This window comes from Psammomys obesus, unplaced genomic scaffold (genome assembly GCF_907164565.1).
Source record: "Psammomys obesus unplaced genomic scaffold, mPsaObe1.curated_primary_1811, whole genome shotgun sequence".
Classification (NCBI taxonomy): Eukaryota; Metazoa; Chordata; class Mammalia; order Rodentia; family Muridae; genus Psammomys; species Psammomys obesus.
Window position 1 is genome coordinate 6,253,455 of NW_026588368.1, and position 11,405 is coordinate 6,264,859.

An 11,405-nucleotide genomic window follows, 5' to 3' on the forward strand; every position below is an offset into this window, starting at 1 on the left:
CTTCTTTTCATTCTTCTTCCTCTTCCTCCCCCTCCTTCTCACTTTGACCAGATATAAGTCTGCATTATCCATCACCCATTGCTAAAAAGAGCTTCTTTGCCCAAGCTGAGAGCAGTTCTAGCCACTGGTTATAAACATCAATATTTAGGAAACAGTTTGACATCATGTCCATTTAGGAAACAGCAGTAGTAGGTTCCCCCCACACGCAGTGACTATAACCTCCCTGGCCATAACTTTTATCTAAATTTAAAGCATCAGATATGTACACCCTTCTACAGAACAGGCCTCAAATCCAATCAGGAAGTGATTGGTTACCCATCCAACAGCCATGCTACTTTTTCACCAGTGGGCATTTCTTGCCTGGCAGGTCGGTGCTACAGAATGCTGGGTCCATGGATGGGTAAGACTGATGAATTTTTCTTCCCCCCCGCCTTCCCCACAGCAGCCTGCCTAGTACCTTCCTGCACTAAGAATGCTACCAGTGGGGAGGGAACTTCCAACTTAGTTCTAGTTGATTTTTATGTCACATAACAAAAGTGGATTGTGTCCTCAATAGTGGGTTCTTAGCTCAACTTAGGGCTGGCAATCAAGAGCAGTGACAGTAGCGTATATTTTTCTGGGGACTAAGTAAACACAATGAGCAACATTAGCTCATCTAGGAGCAACATTACCCAGCCATGCCGGGCACCAAGAAACCACCTCCTCTTGCGTACCCTCTGAGATGCAGGCGACCACTCAATTTTCCTATTTCCCTGGTTAGCAGACACCGCCCGGAGCCTCTCAGGGCAAACAGATGTTTGCCTTACATCGACTTTTTTGGTTGTTGTTTAACACACTGAGCTGTGATCCACCCCTCCCATTTCTGCTCTCTGCTGGGCCCAGTTCAGTCCTCTGAGGTCGCATCAAACTACCTCTCTAGCTTTGCCTTGTGAGGAGAAAAGAGGCACGAAGAGGTGGGGAAGGGAGAAGGAGGCTTGATTCCAGCTGCCTGAGCTTCTCATGTTTCATCTGTCTGCACAGGATCTGTGGGCTGCTGTGTTTGACAAGTTCATCTAAAATATTCTCTTGTTCTGAGCGCTGCCTACACCTCCCCATCCTCACGCACAGAAACTACCCTAAGGGTGACCTAGGAGGTAGGAAGCAGCCCCAGCACCGCGCCCCACCCCAGGGACTCCTCCACTTTCAGTAGTAAAATCTAGTGGCTGTCTACCTTCTTTCACGTTTAGTCATTGCTAGATAGACTTAGGTGGAACTCGTCTGGAAGGGCGGATGGATACGTAAACAGATACTGAATAAAATGGTAGACCTCAAGGGTTCATATCTCTCCTAGGCCATTTACTAAGTGTATGACCAGAATAAGTCACTTAAACTGTTTCCTCATTTGAAAATAGGCAGTTATAGGCCAATCTGTAAGAACACTGTGATTGCTGCTTGGGTGTATACACACAAAGGGTGACGGTCACCCCTAGAGCAAGGAATGCTCTGTATGTGTGACCTGCATTTCTACACTGCTACTATATACATATTCATTTGACAAAGCAGAATATGAGGTCAGAGACTAGACGTTACTTGACCAAGGTCACCGAACGGCATGACATTGCAAAGCCTACCTTGAGAAGAGAGCGGTCTGACTCACGGCCCTTGTGGCTCACAGAAGTCTTTTTGCACCCGCTGAGCTGTGGGCTGGGCATCAAGGCCAGGTGCAAGGAATTGGAGCATGCCCAAGTAGCCTGCAGAACTGACCTTGGAAAAGATGCTGTATTCTGTCTCCACCAGAATGGATCTAAAAGCTGCATGCTGAGGAGTGCCAGCTCTCTTCAGGAGAAGGGCGGACCAAAGTAGTGAGCTGAGATGTTTAATTCACACTTAAGTCATGCTATAAAGGGGAAGAGGGGAATAATGGATAAAGGAGGCATAAGTGGGGAAAGGGATGGGAGAGTAGGACAGAGGAGGCAGAGTAAGTAACATTAAAGATTTTTGACAAAGCTATATGGAAACCTACTATTTTTATAAGCTCTATCTACCTGTCTGTCTGTCTATCTATTTTTATAGAAAAGAGTTTAATTGGAGTTACCACATACAGAAGACATTACTCTTCCCAAATTGCCAAATAAAAAGCTCAGTGCCAGGTGTGAGATCCCTCTCCTCAAATTGTTGATAAGCTGTGTTACAGAGACCCTCTGTGGTTTTTATTGTGGTAAAAAACCTTGAGCAAAAGCAACTTGGGAAAGAAAAGGTTTGTTTCTCTTTACAGCTTACAGTCCTTCATGAGGGAAAGTCAGAGCAGGAACTCAGGGCAGGAACTGAAGCAGAGGCCATGGAAGAATGCTGCTTACTGACTTACTCCTCATAGCTCACTCAGCTTCCTTTTTTATATGACTCAGGGCCACTTGCCCAGGGGAAGGGATCCCCCACAATGGGCTGGTGAAGTGGAAGTGTCCGGTTTCTTTGAAGACTCAGTTGAGTCATGTGATGTTTTGCGAGAAGCTGTCTTGTGAGAGGGCACATGATGTTTTGCTGTGAGCTCTCTCTTGTGAGAGGTGTGACTTTGGCCAGTTGAGAACATCAGTGGGTAGATTCTGAGGAGAGGAGACATATAGAAGCCCATAGACAGTGACAAATTGCCTTTTGGATCTTCGTGCTTGACTTCACAGAGAGGAACATTCCAGAGAACTTCACAGGGCAATTCAGCTGAATCTTGTGTCTTTCACTGACTTGTCCCGATCTTCTGATTCATGCTGGTTCATGTTGCTGCTTGGTGTTGGCCTTTGGACTGGACTGCTGGTATCCAGACAACATAAACTGTTGGACTTATCTCAAAGAACTACTTATAAAAAGGTCTATAACACCCTTTACCTGATAACCTTCTCACTCCCCTATCTCTGGTCAATGGGTGGAAGGGTGGTAGAATCATTTAGAAACCCTAAAAAAAGCAGTTTGGTGAAAAATCTAAGCCATGGCTTAGGTACAATGGGAAACTCGCTTCTAACATAGTGGAGGAATCATCAGGTTTTGATGGGTTGGCAATGTTGTTTAAGGATGTTGGCAAATGGTTGCTATTGCTGCTGGGTGGTCTCCTGTCTTGCTCCCAAGGGGGTTTTCTGATTTTGCCTTGCAGTCTTTATATTGAAAAAAACCTGGGGGCGGGAAGCTGAAAACTCAGAAGATTCCCTCGGTTCTCTGGTGTTAGAAAGGATTACAGAGTTGGATACGAACCTAGAGAGTTTTTGAATAGAAGCTGAGGTGCTTGGAGAGCAAAAGGGCCAGTGGGAGGAGAACAACAGAGTTTAGGCTTAGTGTCCAGCAAAGGAAATTTTCCATATGATGAAAGTGGGACATAAACTGGGCTGGAAGTCAGGCCCTACCCTGCTCCTCGAACTTTTGCTAACAGGTGCCCAGAGCACCTCCATAAGGCAAGGGTCTGGGAAGAGCAGGAAGCTGTACAGGGCAATTGGGTTACTACTGAGCCAAGTGAACCCCCAGGGGACTTGCCTATGGCTATACAGGCACCGTCAGCCTTGTGGAGGGTATGCCTGTGAATGATGGTGGTGAAGCCTGTGATGAGAAGAAATGGCATCCAAAAGACATGCTAGATTTAGAAGGCTTTAAAGAGTCTATTTTAAGATATGAGATGCATTCACCATTCTTTAAACAAGTATTAAATAATTGGGCTCTGCGAAACAGACTTATTCCCCAATATTGGAAGAGTTTGGTGTCAGCTGCTCTAGAAGCTGATCAGCGATTGCAATGGTTATCATGGTAAAGGGATGAAGCCATGAAAATGGAACTATGTAATATAGCGTGGGAGAATAAATGTTATTAAAGACCAACTGCTTGGTGAAGGATGTTATGTTGATTTTCAAGAGCAAATCCTGATAATGTCATACTTGAACAGTGTCATGCTGCAGTTTTAAGAGTGTGGGACATGGTTGAGTAACCAGGGCAAAAAACCACCTCTTTTACTAAGGTAATACAGTGGAGAAGCCTTCACTGACTTCTTACAGAGATTAACTTCAGTTGTCAGTAGAGCATAGCAGATCCTGAAACCAGAAAGTTGTTGACAGAGATCTTGGCATTTGAAAAGTCAAATATTGAATGTAAGAGAGTAATTAGACAGTTAAAAGCACCAGGAGACCCAATAAATGAGTGGATAAAAGAGACAACTGATATTGGTTCTCAGGAGCATAATGCCAATATCATTGGACAAACTGTAGCTAGAAATCTCAGAAATCAAAATGTCTGGTATTATATTGCAGTGAATTTGGCCATTTCCAAAGAAATTGTAAGACTAGAAGCTTCATAGTTCAAAATAATAGGCACATTGACTCTGAAGAAAATGGTATGCATAGAGGAGAGCAAACAGTTTCTGGCTGCAATGGAATGAAAAGCTTCCAGGGTTTTGTAGCCACTTTGGCAAAGGAAAACATTGGTCTAGGGATTGTAAGTCAAAAAGAGACATACAAGGTAACTCTTGCCATTGGGAAATGAATGAAAGGACCTGTCAGCTTGAGGCCTCACAACAATGCGAGCCATCTTCCTTCAGTCAGTCAGGAGGTACCAAGTGGGCAGGGAAATCAAAACTAAATATTGATGATCTAATGCATACTACTGAAGGCGGTGGGGCTTTGGATCTGGCCACAGATGCGCCTCTTACGCTATCTCTAAATGTTGACTGTTGTTACACGGTAACCACTGGTGTTTATGGTCCTTTACCTTCAGGGAGAGTAGGAATAATCCTGGGAAGGACTGGATTAACTCTCAAGGGTTCATTGTGCATTCAGGTATCATAGATGGGGATTGCAAGGAAGAAATTACAATTATAGCGTATGTGAAAAAGGAGATGCAAATTAATGCAGGAGATAAAACTGCCCAGCTGTTATATCAAGGGCAAGGCAAAGAACAGGGGCTTTGGGGAGTGCTGGAAAATGTGTGTTCTGGGAAACAGTGGTTAATGATCAGAGACCCAAATTAATGGTACAAATGAATGGTGTTGAAATAGAGGGTTTGGTGGATATAGGAGCTGATGTCAGTATACTTTCCCCAAAGTCTTGGAATCCAGATTGGCCACTTCAGAAGGTTTATACACAGTTTATAGGAATTAGTAAATTATCACAAATAAGACAAAGTTTCCAATGGACACTTAAATGTGTGGGACCAGAAGGGCAAACAGGAAAGTTGAGACCCTATGTGGCTGACATACCCATAAATTTATGGGGAAGGGATCTTTTAAAACAATGGGTTACTCAATATTCCTGCAATCCCAGGGACAGCAAATGAGATTAGGGATGAAATTATAGATGCTCCTGAAGAAGGTATTGATACAAATGAACAAGAACAAGCACAAGCTGTGCCCATTGTCTAAACACAGGATATCACAGGAACTGGGTTTCCAAATTTATAATAGGGGCCACTGCTAAAATACCAACAGCCTTGCCCCTGAAATGGCTATCAAACAGACCTGTGTGGCAAGAGAAGGGGCCCATAGCAAAAGAAAAATTTGCAGGCACTTGAACAACTGGTACAAGAGCAGTTGAGCAGTACAAGGCTCAGCTTATAGAAGGGTCTACCAGCCCATGGAATTCCTTATGTTCATTGTAAAAAAGAAATCAGGAAAATGGAGGATGATAATAGATTTAAGAATAGTCAATAGAGCAATTCAACCAATGGGTCCTTTACAGCCTGGACTTCCTTTACCTTCTTTGTTACCTAGCTCATGACTTATAATAATAATTGACTTGAAAGTTTGCTTTTTCACAATACCCTTACATGAGCAAGATAGGGAAAAATTTGTTTTCTCAGTACCTACTCTGAACAATACTGATCCAACAAAAAATTACCACTGGAAGCTAATTCCACAGGGGATGTTAAATAGTCCAAGTTTATGTAAATATTATTGTGACAACCATTAGAAATAATTCATAGGCAATTTCCTCATTCTATATGTCACTGCTTGGATGATATTTTGTTGGATGATTCTGACACAGATACTTTAGAGAAAATGTTCAAGGAAACACGAAGAATTCTACCATGCTGGGGGGTGCAGATTGCTCCAGAAAAAAAATACAAAGAGGAGATTCACTTAGTTATTTGGGTTATAAAATCAGTCAACAAAAATTCAACCACGGAGGTACAGATCCATAGAGACCGATTGCAAACTCTTAATAATTTTCAAAAATTAATGGGAGATAATAACTGGCTGAGGTCTACAATCAGATTGAGTAATTATGAGTTAAGCAATTTGTTACAAACATTACAAGGAGATTCAAACTTAAACAGTCCAAAATGTCTAGCAGCTGAAGAAAAGAAAAAAGAGTTAACTCTTATAGAAAAAAGACTGCAAGATGCATATGTGGATTGAATTGATCTTAAACTTGATTGTATTTTGGTCATTTTGCCTTCAACTCATTTTACTATGAGGTTCATTGTGCAAAGAGAAGATACTATTATGGAATGGGTTTTCTTAGCACATAGACAAAGTAAAAATTTGAAGACATATGGAAAAGATTTCTAAATCAATTATAAAAGGTAGAATAAGACTATGTCAATTGTCAGGAACAGGCCAAGCTGAAATTGTAGTGCCTCTTACTAATGCTGAGATCATGTCATTGTGGGTGATCAATAAAGATTGGTAAAGAGCTTGTAGTAACTACTTAGGATAAATTATCCTAAAAACAAACATATTCAGTTTATAAAAAGAAACCTAACTGGATTCTTCCACGTATTGTAAAAAGAACACCAATTCCAGAGGCACCAACATTCCAGATTGATGAAAACAGGATGGGGATGGCAGGTTATGAGTCAGACAAAATAAGCATGGTGATCAGAAGTCCATATACGTCGGTTCAAAAATCAGAACGGTGTGCAATCCTATAGTATTACTAGATTTCCCTGAATCCCTTAATATAACTACTGATTCTTTATATGCAGGAAGATTTGTTTTGCATATTTGTTTTGCTGAATTTGTTCCTGATAACTCAGAATTAACCTTTTTATTTATGCAATTACAACAGGCCATCAGAAGGAGAGATTATCCATTATATGTTACTCATATTTGGTCTCATATAGGCTTTCCAGGTTCAGTGGCACAAGGACATGATGATATTGATCAATTGCTAATAGGGAACTCATTTGAAGCCTCCAAATTTCATGAGAAACATCATGTTAAAAGGAAAGGTTTAAAGAAAAATTTTCTATCACTTGGCAACAAGCCAAAGAAATAATAACTTAAAAATGTCCTACATGTTCTCTATATAACCAAATTCTATCACTTGCTGGTAGTAACCCTAGGGGTAACCAAACAAAATGAAATCTGGCAGATGGATGTTTTTCATTTTGCAGAATTTGGAAAACAATGGTATATACACCACACCATTGACCATACTCAGGGTTTTAATGGGCAACCTTTTTAAGGTATGAAAGGCTGATTGTATAATTATACACTTATTAGAAATAATGGCAATTATAGGGATACCTACACTGATAATACTTCCAAATATGTATCCAATAAGATGAAACAATTCTTTGCATATTACAATATAAAGCACAGACACAATCCTACAGGACAAGCAGTTGTAGAAAGAGCCAATTGTATCTTAAAAGATGTGCTTATTAAACAAAAGGAAGAGTAAATTTCCCTCAGGGACAGACTAAATAATGCTTTGTTAACTCCAAATTTTCTTAATGACAGTGAAAAGGGAACAACAGCAGTTGAGAGACACCGGGTATAGAAAAAACTGAAGAACTAGGACAACCAATATACTATAAGGATGTGTTGACATCAGAATGAAATCTGCAATAGTTTTGAGATGGGGACATGGCTAGGCTCACGTATCTACAGGGAATGACAAAATATGGTTACCAATAAAACTTATAAAGATTAGATCTGACCAGAGAAAACCTCTTATCACCTGGGACATGAGTGCCTTCACAAAGCAAATAGCCCAGTGATTCACTGTCACAAACTGCCTCAATTACTGATTTTTCTAAAATTTGCATGCAGATCATCTTCAAAAGGACTAGCCCAAAGGACAGACAACAGTGAGACTGGGCAGACAATACAGAGACTAGACAGACAACACAGAGACTGGACAGACATCACAGATAAAAGACAGAAAAAGATGCAGCTAGCTTTCCCAGAACTTCGCCAATATCCCAAATTTTCATAGGGCACTCAAAAGATATCTTTGCCTATATGACTTCTGCATTCCCAAAAGGCGAGGAGGATGATTTTTGTCATTTAATGTGTCATTTTACTTTGCTATAGATGAATGTATATTGATAGCAATTTAAGTTTATTTCGTGTAAATTTAAGTAATTTTGTATTGAATATCGATAGAAATTTGTTTATTTTGTATAAATTTAAGTTATTTTGTATTGTACATTGATAGAAATTTAAGGTTTTTTGTAACTATTGTATATTGATGGAAATTTAAGGTTTGAGTATTTTGTTTGAGTATTGTTTGATGTATTGTACATAAGCACCTCATTTAAAAATATGATGTAAAGTTCTAGTTTTATGGTTTTCATGATTATTCTCATTGTGTAGAGATTGTTATTGTTAAAGGAAAGACATTTTTTTTTTAAACAGAGGGGGATATGAAGTAGAGGTTTCTGGTTTCTTTGAAGACTCAGTTGAGTCGTGATGTTTTGCTAGAAGCTGTCTTGTAAGAGGGCACATGGTGTTTTGCTATGAGCTCTCTCTTGCAAGGGGCGTGACTTTGGCCAGCTAAGAACATCTGTGGGTGGACTCTGAGGAGAGGAGATAAATAGAAGCCGGTGAGACATCACTATTTGGATCAATGTCGCTGTGTTAACTTCACAGAGAGAAACATTTCAGAGGACTTATTGGGGCAATCCAGCTGAGTCTTGTGGCTTTCCCTGACTTGTCCTGATCTTCTGAATCATGCTGATTTATGTTGCTGCTTGGTGTTGGCCTTTGGGCTGGACTGCTGGTATCTGGACAATGAAGAGTGGACTCATCGCAAAGAGCTACTTCTAAAAAGGCCTACAACCCCCTTTACCTAATAACCTTCTTTTCCCCTTACCTCTGGTCAGTGTGTGGAAGGGAGGCAGAAGTGTTTAGGAACCCTAAATAAAGCAGGTTTGGTGAAAAATCTAAGCCTACAGGCTAAGCCCTCACACATCAACCATTACTCAATAAAACGCCATAGGGAAATGCCTACTGGCAGTATGATGATGGCATTTTTCTCAGCTGAGGTTCCCTATTCCCAGATGACTCCAGCCAGTGTAAAGTTGGCAAAAACAAAAACAAACAAACAAAAAAACCAGAATACCCCCCCAAGCAATACAAGTTATTACCACTGTTCTTAGTTGCCTGCCAGAAATTGCTGGTAAGATCCTACTGCTGAGGACACCACACATTTTCATCATAGACTATGGAAAAAATCAAGTTAGTGTTGACCAGGATGCTTCCCTCATGCTGGCTATCTTTCATAGTTACAGAGTTGCTGGGTAGAACGCTGGAGGGGAAAGTGCCCAGTAGTCTTACCCTGTTGTGAGTCCTGTGAACTATGATATTGATAAGATATGACTACGGGTGCAATAGTGGCATAAATGTTATGGGGCTAACCAACGACTTTCTGACCGAAATTAAGGCCTGCTTGAAAGGAGAAAACATACGCCTAGAGTTATAAATCTGGCTATGAACCCATGATGGGAAGCTCACAGACTCCAGGGGTGAACCTACTATTATTATTCTGCTAAATAGATATAGTATCAAATTCTCTCCAAAATCTATTTCTATACCCTTAGGTTAATGCATCTCTCAGACAGTGTAAGAGAGGTCTCTGTGCAGCAGTTGGTGACTAATGAAGAGACTCATAACTGGTCAAAGTGCAGATAGTGTCAGTGGAACGTTCAGCGACAAATGGGACATCTATATCCTATCTCCCGCCAAGACTCAGGATCGTCACGGAAGGAGGGAGCACTGTAAGATACAGAAGTCAGAGAGGGTCAGGGAGAGCCTGTGTTCTGGACATGGCAGGACTCTTGGCAGTCATGAACTCATAGCAGCTGTGGTTGCCTCCATAAGGCCTGTACAATAGTTGAGCCAGTAAACATTCTAACTAGAAGGGGCAAGAGTTCATATTCTCCAACCCAGAGAAGCTGTTGACGATTGATGGTTTCTGGGGAAAGGAGAGTCAATTTTCTATAAGGGTGTGACCCCCTGGTAGGTCTGCCATACCCCGGTGATGATCACAGGAGTGTCCATATAGCACAAATTGAACTCAGTGAATTACCTTTTTTAAAAAAGAGAATACAAAGTTGGGAGGTGGTGAGGAGGTGATGGGTTGGATCTGGGAGGAGTTTTTAGGGAGGGGTAGGGATGAGTATGATCAAAACACTATGAAATTCTCAAAGAATTGCTAACATATTTTTAGAAATTCGGGCTACAAAGATTATACAAAGTGCATAGTGTGATGACAGATTGACTCATCAGCTTCTCCACCCCCTTACTCTCTCCCTCCTGCTCTGAAATACTTAAGGAAGCGTCTCACTCCAGGATAACAGTCAAGGCGAGGGTAGCCCTGCGAAGTCCATGCAGAATCTCCGAGGAGATAGAGCAAGAGGCCTTTAGTACGTATCAAAACCGAGCGAGCTTGTTGAGATTCAGTGGCACACACCTGTGATCCCAGCACTCAAGGGAATGCTCAGTCAGTCTGGGGTCAGCCTGGGCTACATAGCGGGACCACATCTCAAAAAACAAATGAACAACAACAGCAACGAAAAGCCGAAACAAATCCCTAAACGGACTGCTTGTCTTACATGGCACGACAACCTTCCGTTCATGGATCACATACCCTGTTGAGAATCCGCTGTATGTCACAGCCACCGTCATAGGGGTGGTTCGTGTGCTTCCAGCGAGTGTTACCGCTCAGGAGTTCTCCGACGCTGGTGTGTGCCCTACTGTCACCACCTTGGAATAACTGATGCTAGTATCTGCAGGTTTGCGTTTCATAAGTGAACGATGGTGGGACGATGGAGCGCGGTGCCTGGAGAGAGGAGACACAGATAATGTGAATGACCACTGTCCCTTACCACCCACGACAGCCTTCTCCGTGCACCGTGCACCGTGAGGACGGCATTTTGGGGTGCTCACAAAGGAAGGCCTTTGAGAAGACTCATTTCAAGTGCAAAGTAAGATCACTAGGGCCTATGACTAATTGAGTGGAAGCTCTGACAACTGTGGGGCCTCATGTTCCACCCAAACCGAACTTGATTTTCACTTAAAAAAAGAAGACAGTGGCATTTGAAGAAATGTGACATATATATATATATATTATACATGATACATATTAAATGTGATATACATTTGTCTATATATATATAGGCTTGAGACACTTCCTGTACTAACTAACCATTTCTCCTTAGATGAGACAGAAGAG